The 15192-nt window shown below is 38.3% G+C and overlaps 1 pseudogene; it reads left to right on the top strand.

Moving 5' to 3' along the window:
• Positions 1–10800, top strand: part of LOC122278489 — a 35788-nt pseudogene extending 24988 nt beyond the window's left edge.
• Positions 10801–15192: the final 4392 nt, after the last annotated feature.

Here is a 15192-nt window from a genome sequence, read left to right as displayed (position 1 = left end):
TGACACCACCTTTCCAAGAGAGGCTGTCCACTACCAAAATAGTGAAAGAACAGAACCAAATGTTACTGCCACAGACAGTTGAAATGAAAAGCAAAAAGGCTGACTCAGCACCCTTTGTTGCTGTAACCTCGATGGATCTTAAGGCCCAAGCAGAAGCACTGAACCAGCTTATGACTGAACAAATTAAGGAGTTGGAACAAACTACAAAAAAAACCCAGCTGGAAAAGAAGAGCTCGAGATAACTGTTTTGTAGGCCTCAAGTTAAGCCCAACAAAGATACAAGCAGGCATCCCAAACCACAAGAAAAGGCCCATCAAATTGTTCCAAGGAAGACAAACTAGATCCATAGCCAAGAGAGCAAGAGGGGAGGAGAAGGTGCCAACGGAAATACAACAATTAGATATGGTGGAGGCTGTTTTACAGCCCCACCAAGAGTTATGAAGTGCCTAAGCTGGAACTGTCTTGGGCTTGGGAACCCACTGACAGTTCAACACTTGCACCAATTTTTGTGCAAACAAAGATCCCAACTTTTGTTTTCTTGATGGAAACAAAGGCTAGAAGGAGCAGTGTTGAAAGGCTCCAGAGGCAATTGCAATTTTCCAGCAGTTTTATAGTTGAAAGTATGGGACTTAGTGGAGGTCTGGCCCTTTTCTGGAGTGAGGATGTGGTTGCTGAAGTTTTGTCATGCTCACAGCACCATATATCTTTATTGATTCATGGGGACTCAGGTAGTAGAGAGTGGACCCTTACAGGATTCTATGGAAATCCTGACACAGCAAAGAGAAGGGAGAGCTGGCAGCTACTACAAGCCCTCAAGCCTAACACGGAGATGGGATGGTTGTGTGTTGGTGATTTTAATGAGGTACTTAGCTCAGGAGACAAGAGTGGAGGTAGACAAAGACCTTTCAACCAGGTGGAAGCCTTCAGAGCAGCAATTGAGTCATGCTCTCTTTTTGATATGGGGTATGTTGGTAATAAGTTTACATGGACAAATGGCAGGTCAGGACAAGCTTTCATCAAAGAAAGGATTTATAGAGCTTTGTGTAATGTGGCATGGTCTGAACTATTCCCTTTCTCTAAGGTCTACAACCTTCCAATTTTAAGTTCAGATCACTGCCCCATCCTCATTTCTATGGAACAGTTTGAACTTGATTCAACCAGAAAAGCCAGACCTTTTAGGTATGAGGCTAGCTGGGCCTTGAAGGAAGATTTCTATGAAGTTCTGGAGAAAGCATGGAATACACCGAGAAGGGTTGATGGCAAGTTATGCCAAGTCATAGAAGGACTAAACCAGTGCAGATTGGAATTGGTAAGGTGGCACAAGCAGTATACTGGAAATTACAGAGTTTAACTAAGGAAACTTTGGGATCAGGTGTCTGAAATACAAAGGGATAATGAAGGCCACCTAACAGAAGAAATAAAGCAAGTGCAAAGTAAGATAGAGAAACTGCTTGAAGAATATCACATCAGGTGGAAACAAAGGGCCAAACAAAAGTGGTTGAAAGAAGGGGATAGAAATACAAAGTTTTTTCATCAATGTGCCACACAAAGAAAGAAAGTAAACCAAATCAAAAGGCTAATCGATGATAGTGGGCAAGAAATCACATCAACAACAGGGATATCTAATCTATTCCAAGAATATTATCAAGATTTGTTCTCCTCTTCTAACCCTATAAATATTGCAGATTGCCTAGAACCAGTGGAGGCCACTGTCACAGAAGAACAAAATAGAATGCTGATGAGGCCTTACACTCAGCTGGAGGTAAAAGCTGCTCTCTTTCAGATGGAAGGGCTTAGTTCACCTGGCCCTGATGGGTATCCTACAAACTTTTACCAAAAGCATTGGAACCTAGTGGGTGACCAACTCAGCACTGCAATACTGCATGTCCTAAATGAAAATGGAAGCCTATCTGAAATAAACAGCACCTACATTACTCTTATTCCCAAGAAGAAAAACCCTGCCAAAGTCTCTGAATTCAGACCCATCTCACTGTGCAATGTCTTAGACAAGTTGATCTCCAAAATCCTAGCCAATAGACTCGAAAAAATACTCCCCTCCGTGGTGTCACCATCTCAATCAGCCTTTGTACCAAACAGACTAATCACAGATAATGTTATTGTTGCCTTTGAGGCTCTACACACAATGAAGGCTAAGATGACAGGAAGGGAGGGTTATATGGCCTTAAAACTCGACATGAGTAAGGCATATGATAGAATAGAGTGGGAATTCCTTAGAAAAATCATGCATAAGATGGGCTTTTGTCATCAATGGGTGGACCTAGTAATGAAGTGCATAGAAACTGTCTCTTATTCCATTTTGGTAAATGGAATACCACAAGAAGCCTTTCAACCTTCAAGAGGGATTAGGCAAGGTGACCCCATCTCACCATACCTTTTTATCCTATGTGCAGAAGCACTTAGTAAGCTTATTGGCAGAGCTGAGGCAACTGGTGCAGTTCATGGAGTACCAATAGCAAGAGGCCCCCTTCGAGTGTCTCACCTCTTTTTTGCTGACGATAGTCTCTTGTTTTGCAAGGCCAATGCTTTTGAGTGGGGAAGGTTGATTAACCTACTGAGAGTCTATGAAGAAGCTTCAGGGCAAAGGCTAAATATGGACAAGACATCCATAATGTTCAGCAGGAACACCTTTAGATTAACCCAGCACTACATCCTCTCTGTTGCAAGAATGAGGACCTCTGTGACCTATGAAAAGTATCTCGGTTTGCCATCTATTGTGGGGAGAAGCAAAGCTAGTTCTTTCAAAAACATTCTGGATGCAGTCAGAAGAAGGGTTAGTGGATACAAAGTGAAAAGTCTATCTCAAGATGGGAAAGAAGTATTCATCAAAGCAGTGGTCCAAGCCCTTCCCACCTACACAATGAGTGTCTTCAAGTTGCCCAAGACCTTGCTACAATCCGTCAACAGTGTCATCAATAATTTTTGGTGGGGCCAAAGGGAAAGGGAACACAAAATCCATTGGATTTCATGGAAAAATATGGGAAAAGCAAAATCTAAAGGGGGCATGGGTTTTAGGGACCTCGAGTGTTTTAATATGGCAATGTTGTCTAAACAATGCTGGAGGATTCTACAGGAGCCTGACTCACTTGCAGCAAAAGTTCTGAAAGCTAAGTATTTTCAAAATAGCTCTTTCATGTCAGCCAAACTGGGGTCAAAACCATCCTTTCTGTGGAGAAGCTTCATGGCAGCAAGACAGGTGGTGAAAGCAGGAACTTGTTGGAGGATTGGCAATGGAAAAGAGGTCCAAATTTGGCAGGAAAGGTGGCTTGGCCATCCAGTGCCCAAGAAGGTTACAAGTCCAGTAGCATTGCTTGACAACAAGGCAATGGTCTCTGAACTAATTGACCAATCCTCAGCTCAGTGGAAGGAAACACTTGTGAGGGAGGTCTTTGAGGAGAGGGAAGCAGATTTAATACTACAAACCCCTCTAAGTTCAATGAATGCTAGGGATAGAGTAAGCTGGCAAGGGACAAAGGATGGCAGGTTTTCAGTGAGGAGTGCTTATCACATGGAAAAGGCACGGGAGCAAGAAGAGAAGGGTCAAGCATCTTGTAGCAACAGTCTCAGACAAGTGTGGAAGCAACTGTGGAAGCTAAGGGTACAACCAAGTGACAAGGTTTTTATGTGGAGGGCATGCCTCGAGGCTCTCCCAACTCGAACCAACTTACAGAAGAAAAGGGTAGTGGATCACCCACTATGCCCTGTGTGCCATTAGGAGGAAGAGACAGTGGTACATGCAGTTTGGAGTTGTGTCTCAGCTAGAGGTGTCTGGAGCCTAGCCTCTAAGAAGCTTCAAAAAAGGGGTATGTCCCCTGCTTTGTTTGTGGATCTCTTTGAATCTCTCTTGCAAGTGTTGGATGAGGTCTCTATTCAAGAGTTTGTTGTAGTGGCTAGGAGGGTTTGGTGGAGGAGAAACTGTTTTATCTTCAATAATGATTTCAAACACCCCAAGTCAGTGATAAGAGAAGCTCATACTACTTTGGCCCTGCTACATGGAGAGAACAACAACATAACCACCAATCCCTCTCCGACCTGCTTGTCTCCTGCTGTCTGGACTCATCCTCCACCACATTGGTACAAAATCAACTGGGACAGCTCAGTGAATAAGTAGAAAAGCCAAGTAGGAGTGGGAGTGATTGTAAAAGATTGTAAGGGACATGTCATGGCAACCATGAGACACAACAAGCAAATGTTCCCTGACCCTTTACTTGCTGAGTCGTATGGAGCTCTTCAGGCTGCTAAGTTTGGGGTGGATTTAGGCTTGAGACAGATCATCTTTGAGGGTGACTCTGCAGGTGATAAACACCCTTCTTGAAGATAGGGAAGGCTTTAGTAGTGCATTAATGTTCTTGTATGAAACAAAAGTCTTGCTGAAACAGTTTGCTAAATGGGAAATTTCTCATGTTAGGAGAAATGGCAATGTGTTAGCCCGTGTTTTAACAAAAGATTCTCTTTCCATTTCTGATTTAGTTGTAACAGTGGAGGATGTTCCTCAATGTATCTTCCAGTTGATTCAATGAAATGGTACAAGAGTTTTCCTTTAAAAAAAAAAAAAAAAAGACTATAGACATGTGTATTCTTAGTTAAGAAAATTTTTATAGGAAAATGAGAGAGAAAATTTTAAAAAATAGTTTTTAAATAAGTTTTTTATTGAAATTTGTAAATGGCTAAGGGAGGGCATGCACTCTGTGAAGCTAATATGGTCACTGCATCAAATAACAGCTCAACCTCGTCACAGCACCAATCGGATACTGATGCCACATAACAGAAATGCTCAACACTTCATGTGATATATATTCTTGAAACAAACTGTAGCCTTTTTAGTCTAGAATATTCTTTGTACAAAGTTGTTAGGTGAACATACACCTATAAAAAGGCACTCGTTGTAATATAGAATTAAAAAAGAAAAATATACAAAAAGTAATTTTTGTAACATGGTATCAAAGCACGCATAGGACAAACATCCATGGTTGCCTCGTCTTCTTCTTTGTCTCCCTCCCATGTTCTTCCTCACCCAAATCTCTCCCACTTTATCATAGTCAAGCTCACACTTGAGAATTATCTTCTCTGGAAGGTACAGTTGGTGTCGTTTCTTCGTGGGCAATGCCTCTACAAATATGTAGATGGCTCATGTCCCTCACCCAAACCTGAACTCCCTGATTCTACCCCAAATCCCAAATATGATATCTAGCTTGAACATGATCAAATGGATGACATGTCTGCCCTTATTTCCTCCCTCTCAGAACCCCTTATTGCCCAACTAGTCGGTTGCCAAACTGCTCGAGCTGTTTGGCTCTCCCTTGAATCTTCCTTTGCTTCGGCTTCTTAGGCTCATGTAGTTTAAACCCAGCTACAACTTGCCTCATTGAAGAAAGGATCAGACTCAATTTCTACCTATTATTGCTGAGCAAGAACTTTGGCTGATACTATGGCAACTTTAGGTCGCCCCCTTCCGAGTTTGTGCCATACTTGCTCATTGGTCTCAGCATTGAATATGATGCCATTGTTTCATCTGTTACCACTCGTCTAGACCCTACCTCCCTTGAAGAATTACTTGGCCACCTTTTAGCCCATGAAGCTTGACTACTTCATCATTCAAACAATCATCTCTTCATAATGAAACCTCCGCAAATTTCACTGGCAAATCCTATCCAGCTCAACGTGGCTATGGACCACGTGGAGGTTGTAATAATCAACATGGCTAAGGTGGCGGTCGTTACAACAATCAACGTGGTCGCGAGTCCTTCTCAGGTAACAGTGGGAATAATTTTTCCCCTTCTACTAATAGCTCTCTAGTCTGTCAGGTTTGCAACCACCAAGGCAATTCTGCATTATTAGGCCTCTATCATTTCAACCAGGCTTACACAGCCCCACCATCTACCGCAGCTAATTTCAGCTCTCTACCTTATACAAATTGGTACCTGAACACTGCAACAACAAATCATATTACTAGTGATATAGCAAAGTTGAACATGCATACTTCTAAGTATCATGGTGATGAATAGCTCCAAGTTGGTGATGGCACACCTATCCCTATATCTCACACTAGTTCTACCTTTTTTTACTTTTCCAACCTCCACATTTATTCTCTACAAAATTTTGTGTGTCCCTTCGTTCCAGAAAAATTTGATTTTCATCCGACAACTCTGTGCTGATAATCACGTCTCATTTGAATTTTTTCTTTTTTTGACTCTTTTTGCATTAAGGACTGCAACTCAGGCACAATCCTCCTTCAAGGGAAAACCCATAACAGACTCTACTCCTTCACTACATCCACATCTCCATCATCTCAGAAAATCACTCTTTCAGTTCCTCTTTGGCACTCTCATCTAGGCCACCCATCTATCAAGCTCGTCCAATTAATACTTCGTCAACACAATTTACAATATGATCCTTCCATGCTACCTTTGTTTTGTGATGCATGTGCAATGGCAAAATCTCATAGAGTTCCAGCTCACTCACGACTTACACGCTCCACTACACCTTTTCATCTTATTTTCTCTGATTTATTGGGTCCCTCACCACATGTATCTCATGATGGCTTCAAATTTTATATAAGTTTTGTTGATGAATTTTCTCGACATACCTAGTTATTTCCCCTACAAAATAAGTCCCCAAGCGTTTGATGCATTTGTTAAATTTAAATCTCAAGTAGAACTTTAATTCCATAACAAAATTAAACAATTACAATTCGATTGGGGGGAGCGAGTTTAGGCCTTTCTCTAATTATTTAGCCTCGTGTGGTATAAAGCATCGTATTACATTAGAGAGAAAGCATCATCACATAGTCGATACCGGATTAGCACTTCTAGCTCATGCTTCAATACCTCTCAAATTTTGGACTTAAGCCTTTACTCATGTTGTACATCTTATTAATCTTTTACCCTCAACTTCTCTCAACAATCTCTCTCCTTACTTCCTTCTACATAATAAACATCTGGATTACACTGATTTAAGGATTTTTGGTTCAGAATGCTGGCCATTAACCACCCATTATAACTCAAACAAGTTTGCATATCATTCTATGTCATGCGTTTTCCTTGGGCTCAGTCCAAAACATAAAGGCTTTTTGTGCTATAACATTAACCTGGGCCGCATATATATTTCCAAAGATGTAAATTTTAATGAACAAAAATTTCCTTTTGCCTATGCCCCTTAGCCCAAGCCCATTTCATTACCCGCACATGTAGCCTTACCCATATTTCATTACCAGAGCCCATCGCCCCCTTCCTCCACATCTATACTAGGCCCCCCCACCTTCTTCTTCCTCGATACCTCTTGGCTCTTCTCCTCCATTACCAACCTCACCGAGTTCTTCTCAAATTGATCCTCAGTAGCATGCACATTCAATTATGACTAGATCACAAACCAACTCCTCACGGCCCTGAAAGTTTACCGACGACACTGTCAAATTGCCTTTTCCTCGTGCAAATGTTTTTGACCTTGACTTTGATCCTGAGACACCCACATGCTATACAGTTGCACAGAAATATTTGGAGTGGCGCGAAGCAATGGTGAAAGAATTTAATGCTCTTCTGACCAATCATACTTGGTCTCTTATTCCTGCATCTCAAGCTACAAACACTGTAACTTGTAAATGGGTCTTCCGAACGAAACAGTTCACTGATGGCTCTATTGAGAAAAGAAAATCCCATCTTGTTGCTAAAGGTTTTCTTCAACAATCTGGCATAGACTTTGAAGAAACTTTCAGTCCAATAGTAAAGGCCACAATAGTTTGCATGGTGCTTGCTTTGGCAATTTCCAAACACTAGCCCATCAGGCAATATGACCTGCAAAACGCCTTTTTGCATGGTCCACTCACTAAACCATCTTCATGACTCAGCCACCTGAGTTCTCTAATCCACAATTTCCATCTCATGTATGCAGGTTACACAAAGCCATTTGTGGCCTTCGTCAGTCCCCTCGAGCTTGGTTTTCACGGCTGTGTTGCAGCCTTGTGGATCTCGGCTTTACAATTTCTGTAGCAAACCCTTCACTATTTCTACACACAATTGGCTCCACCACTACATTTATGCTAGTCTATGTAGATGATCTCTTGATCACAGGCTCTACACTTCAATGTATTTCTGACTTGGTTGTTGCACTGTGCAATGAATTTCCTATAACTGACCTTGACAGCTTAAAATTTTTCCTAGGCATATAAGCCACCTTTAACTCTCACAGATTACTTCTCACTCAGCAGAAGTATATCACTGATCTACTTCATAAAACAAACATGCACTTGGCCAAGCCTGTGCAGTTGCCTATGGCCACATCTGATAAAATGAGTGCTTTCGCTAGAAACTTGTTTGAGGACCCAACATTGTATCGCAGCACAATTGGCTCGTTGCAATATTTGTCCTTTACACGGTCCAACCTTGCATTCACTATAAGCAAGGTCTGTCAATTTATGCATGCCCCTCAGGTACCTCATTGGATGGCTGTTAAGTGCATCCTACACTATCTCAAGCACATGTCCACTCTCGGCTTGCAGCTTTCACCCTCATACAGCTTCAATATTACAGCATTTTTAGATGCCGATCGAGCTGGGTGCCCCGAGAATAGATGCTCAACTAGTGTGTCTTGTATTTTCCTTGGCACTGACTTGAACTCTTGGTCTTCAAAGAAACAACCCACCGCCGCCAGATCTTCCACTAAGGTTGAGTTTAAAGCAATTGTTAACACCATTGGAGAGGTTATTTTGTTGCATAATTTATGCAAGGATCTCGGCTTGATACTCACCACTACCCCATTGCTCTATTGTGACAATCTAAGGGCTACTTACCTATCATCCAATCCTATTTTTCATGCAAGAACAAAGCACATTGAGATCGACTTTCACTTTGTTAGAGATTGGGTCCTCAACAAATCGTTGAATGTGGCTTTCATTTCCGACAAAGATCAACTTGTTAACATACTTACTAAACCTTTATCTACAGCATGCTTCCAGCAACTGTGTTCAAGTCTTCGTCTCCAGCATCTGCAGCTTGACTTGAGGTGGGATGTCAAGGCTAATATGGTCATTGCATCAAATAATAGCTCAAGCTCATCACAACACCAATCGGATACTACTGTCACATAATAGAAATGCTCAACACGTCATGTGATATATATTCTTGTAACAAATCGTAGCCCTTTTAGTCTAGAATATTCTCTATACAAAGTTGTTATGTAAACATATGGCTATAAAAGGCACTCGTTGTAATACATAATTGAAAAAGAGAAATATACAAAAAGCAATTTTTTTAACACACTCAAAGAGTTAAACCAAAACTTGCTTTAATTGTAGTGGAATTGCCAACTGAAGCTTTTATAGAGGGTTAGGAACCTATTGAGAGCTCATATATGGGTAAATTATTTATTCCTTTTTTATGACCCAAATTGCAACCCATATTTCATGTTGGAGGCTAAACAACAACCTTGATAGTATGGAGGTTATATTGCAAGTGGGGGAGGGGGGATTTGTCTGCTGAGCTTATTTCTCCTTTTATTCCACATGAAACATGCAAGATACTCTATTTTATGGATCTTAATTATTATTTATCACCTAGTTTTCTTTATAGTCTTAAAAGCACCTGGGATGAATGTGCTTAAGGTTTCTTTAAGTAAACCACACGAAATAGCAGATGGTGTCTCAGTCTGGGAATGTTCTGGCTTTGCATTGGATGAAGGAGATGAAACAGCACAATGATTTTTAGATTTCCTTGGGAAGCCCTACCGGCTAATTTGTTTTAATACTGGTAGAGCTTGATCAAAGGAATTTTAGAACATTATGACAATGAAAACTAAAAGAAGAAAAACATTAGGACTTTTTGTCCAATAGTTGTTGTACCCATGGAAAGCTAGCAAAATTTATTTGTCTAGGGCATTAGTGGAAAATAAAAACTCTCTTGAATCTAAGGCTAAATGTGCACGTACAGGGAGGCACATGCTTTGACATTCCAAGCTTGTGAGCCTTCATTGATGGTTTCCAGTCATTATAGGCCTATGAGCTTGTTTATTCTTTTATATATATTTCTTATATTTATTTCCCTTTATCATGGATTCAATTATTTCTTAATACAGCATCAGAAACTAGGCCTGTGGATCCTAAATATGCTCCTAGACACAAACAATTCACTAGTATTCATAAACTGTTCACCATTATTTACAGATAATTTGAGATCATAATAGCATCCAAACGTAGCCTAAATTTTCTTTACTTTCACATAGAATCTTAAATGTCTATCTCAATATATCTTTTGCAGGGATCACTGAATGCACTGAATGAGATTCTTAACAATCCAGTACCAGTTAATCGTTTTAGATTCAAGTATCCACTCTTATCAATTCTCTTTACTTCATGATCCTTAAGCATCAATGGACTCTGCGCTACTTATATTTAGAGGCATTTACTACTATAAAAGTCAATTTTGACAACTAATCTTGACCAAATGTCATTGAATCTGTGTCAATAACACTTGTTCTAGAATCTTTAAAAGTTTTAATTACTTCCATTTTTCAGCATCTTGGTAGATGGTTGTGAACCATTTGTTGAAGACCTATGGATAGAGATTAGGATAAACATTTTCACATTTTAAGGTGTGAAGCTATGTACCCGTTGTAAGGTAAAGAGCTACCTCTATTCATGTTATATTTTCTATAATAATATATGCGTATTTAATGTTTTTTTGTGAAAGCCTTTTTTTCCAAAGAACCAAACTAATGTGACTTAAAAATATCTTAGATGAGCTATAGAGAAAACATTTATTGGAACAGATACTAGTTCTACTTGCAATGTAATTTGAAGATGAGGCATGAGTGCATTTTCAAGCACAAAGGTAAACAAGTTGAACATATTTAGTGCTGATGATATCGATTGCAAGTCCTAGCGCAGATGCTTGGAAACTCGAATCTTATAATTAAGGCTGAAGATATAGAAATCCTAATTGATGGGGGCACTTGTCCTACATTGATGTACCACTCTCACCACATGTTATTTAAGTTAAAGCTACAAAACTTTAACATTTCATGGTCCTCTTAAATGTACCTTGTATGCAAGAAATACATGTACATGTCAATGGGACTTTCGATTTTTGGGATATGATATCCTGTTTGCATCCATGAGTCTACTATGTACATTTTAGCTTCTCGTAAAGTAGGTTGGTGTCGTCTGAACCTTCTAAAAACCATTGCTTCCCAATTGATTATGTGATAGTGTGGATAAGTACTGTCTAAAGAGGTTTTGTCTAGGAGATTAGAATTTAAGTGGGACCATTGTGACCCTCCAATCTTTTCTGGGAACTTAATTAGTGAGTACTATTCATTTCTATGGTAAAAATTCATCATTAATGCAATGTTAGGAAGTAGGGCTTCAAATCCTATCAGATTTGAGATGAAGAAATTTGATGGGTGAATCAATTTTGGCTTGTGGCAAGTGCATGTCAAGGATGCGTTGATTCAATTAGGATTACACAAGGCGTTGAAAGGCAGACCAACCCCTGAAGTCAACAGTGATACTAGTGACTGGTGAAACAGCTAGTATGAGGAGCAGGTTCGGCAAGTGGTACCAAGTCAATAAATGAAAATACTGGTCCACAAGTTTGTACATAGGCATTGGCTTGGCATTGATACAGGGTGTGTGGTGGAAATTCATGTCGATAGCTGATGAACTTTCAGGAAAGCCAAACATAGAAGTTACACCATAATTTGCAGTAAGGTTGTTTTTCGACATAGGTCAAAGTGAAATGCTTGAAATTGGTTTATTCTGAGTGTGTATGCTTTTATGTTAGAGCATGGTAGCAGAAGTTATGAAGATCTTCATTGAGGCAGAATGTGACGCCCTGAGATTTTGCTTGGGATCGAATGGACATCTAAAGCGTCGGGATATGCAACACAAGGTTACCTGCCCCCGTTCATAACATATAAGATGCAATATTCCTAACATGCATCTAACATTATGCAATATTCACAGCGGAGAATTTTGTTTTGAGCAATACTATGCACAAAACTTATAATATTCTAAATAGTTAAATCGTAATCCAAGCATATTTAACAAAATAAACATCCATGATTTTAGTACGAGTCTCATAAGACTGTAATCTCAAAAACATGGAAAACCAGACTCCATATTTACATTACCAAAATACATTATTGAGGAAGTTCGTCGAGTAATTCGTGTAACTCGACTAACAAGGCCAGAATATTATCCAAAAACTAACTATGGAAGCTGTAAGCTCCGCGTCGTATCTGCAGCATCTAGTCAACCTCCTCCAGTCTATCAGTGTCCTCTCCCTACTCTGATTCTGACACATTGCCTACTATTCGGGGGGAATGGTAGTTGGGACTACCACCGTAAGATTTGATTACAAATCTCAGTAATTAGCAGGAAACTCCCACATAGGTTAATGATGCATGCATTGCAGTAAAATCATAAATGCATAATTAAAGTCATAAGCAAGCATAATATAACTTGACATATAGCATGGCATAACTGACATAACCTGAACTGAAACGTGAACTGAACTTGACTTGACACGACATGAACTTGAACTTAAAACATAACATGGACTAGCAACATAACATGAACGTAAACTTGAAACATAACATAGACTTGAAACATAGCATGAACATGAACTTAAACTTAACATAAACCTGAGCATAACATGACATAAACATAAACTTGAGACATAATGTGAACGTGAACATAATATAACATGAACGTAAACTTGAAACATAACGTAAACATGAACATAACATAACATGAACGTGACCTTGAACTTAACATAAACGTGAACATAACATGATATGAAAATGAATTTGAAACTTAACGTGAACATGAATATAACATAAACGTGAATATAACATGATATAAATATGAACTTGAAACTTAACGTGAATATGAACATAACATAACATGAATGTGAGTTTGAACATAACATAAACATGAACATAATATGATATGAATATAAACTTGAAACTTAATGTGAATGTGAACATAATATAACATAATGGTAGATTATACTCCTTCACCGTAGTACTCGGCAGCGCATAGCCTTGACCGCAGTACCAGGCAACGTGTATCATTCTTCTGTAGTATGACATATTATACTCATTTACCATAGTACTTGGCAGCGCATAACCTTGACCGTAGTACTAGGAAACGCATATTATCCTTGACCGTAACATAACTTAACATAATGGTAGATTATACTCCTTCACCATAGCATTCGGCAGCACATAGCTTTGACCGTAGTACCAGGTAGTGCATATTATCCTTAACCGTAACATAACTTAACTGATTTAATCATCTGTAGTATGGTAGATTATACTCCTTCATCTTAGTACTCGGCAGCGTATAGCCTTGACCGCAATACTAGGCAGCGCGTATCATCCTTGACCGTAGTACAAATTAATTGATAACTAAAACTTAACTGTTCTCAAAATATACAATTGTATTCGAGATGGAACGTGACTGGGATACAGAAAAATAGAAGTCTTGACGTCACATAACATGACTTGAACATAACTTGAGAGACATGACTTACTTGAGATAGAAACTTTTTGTAGTATGACATAACATTTAACAGACAACATTTCATAACATGACATAACATGTAACAGTGAATATAACGTGACATGACATACATGTAATAGTGAATATTAGGTGACATGGCATACATGTAACAGATGACATAACGTAATATGACATACTTGTAACATATAGCAATATGTGACCGAATAGATTGTGTAATAGATAAGCATTCGTGACAGAATAAATCATGCGTAACAGATAAACATGTAATGACATGGCATATAAGATAATATAAATACATAAATTGTAGTTCATTTACTCATCAGACATACACAGTAAACTGATAGTAAGTTAGAAGCTAACTTATCTCGATCATCGCATTCTATGATAATAAAATGCGAAACATGAGGAACTGTAAGAAGGTATTCTAAAAGTTAGAAATTTAATTATTAACAATTAGAAACATGAAAACAAGTTAACTTAGAGTAACTCCAACATAAAGATTTCACATCCTCACATAAAGATAGTAAGTTAGAGTAACTCCAAAAATGACCATTTTACCCCTAACATAAAGATTTCACATCCTAACTCCAAAAATTTCTACAATTTACATTTCTCACATAAATTTTGTCCTAAACTCAAATATCAAATCAGAAAAATTTAGAACAAATCACAACTATGAAAAACACACTATGGTTGAAACATCTATAGGTCATTTCTCTTTATTTTTGTTGCAATTCCTTCCAACTTCAAAACTCATGCTTAAACCAAAATTTTGCAACAAAGATCTTCCTATCCTAAGTTTAAAATCATACTTAAAACATCTATTTAGAAAACCCTAATCATCAACACCAAACTTTTTGTAAAAAGATCCAAACTTTTTAACAAATAGCAAACCCTTGAATCACAAGCTTTGACCCAAAATCAAAACATCTCCAAGAATTCTAAAAAATTAAATCTTATTTCTAACATATTCATAACATCATCCTAAGATCAACCATGCTTTAAATAACCAAACAAAAGTCACCAAAAACCACAAAATAACACTTGGAGTTTTTGGTTTTACACTTAGTCCAAAAATATAAACTTTTTTCTTAACTAGTTTTAAATAAGAGACATGGTTTAAAAATGTGTCCTAAATAAGATACAACCATAAGAATTAAAATCATATGGCTAAAAGTCAATAAAACATGGATCTAACCTAAAAACATCAAATCTTAGGCCTAATCAAAATCATCTTGCATAAAAAAATCATATCTTTGAAAATAATACTAAATATTTTCAAAATAATATCCTAACATGAACATAAGAGACTTAGGATTGTCATATAAAAATATCAAAGCCTTTAGAGTAAGATCAAACCACGAAATATTCAAACTTTCTCCAAATAAAAACTGTTTTTCCACTTACAGTTTTCAAGTTTCTAGATCTAAGAAAATCTATCATCAAAAACTGTAGTCATGCAACAAAACCTCAATGAAAACTCATAAACACATACTAACAACACTACATAAAAGTTTCTGATCAAGATACGTCCATTAGCTTGGTCAAAAATTTCAAAACATGACATACTCTCCAGTTTCACACTCAGAATGACCTTTTCATTGTTAAAAATACTTTTGACCGATGAAATGATCATGGAATGAGACGAATAATATATC

This window comes from Carya illinoinensis, chromosome 10 (genome assembly GCF_018687715.1).
Source record: "Carya illinoinensis cultivar Pawnee chromosome 10, C.illinoinensisPawnee_v1, whole genome shotgun sequence".
Taxonomy (NCBI): domain Eukaryota; kingdom Viridiplantae; phylum Streptophyta; class Magnoliopsida; order Fagales; family Juglandaceae; genus Carya; species Carya illinoinensis.
The sequence above is the reverse complement of the archived record's forward strand: the minus strand, read 5'-3'. Positions and strand labels throughout refer to the sequence as shown.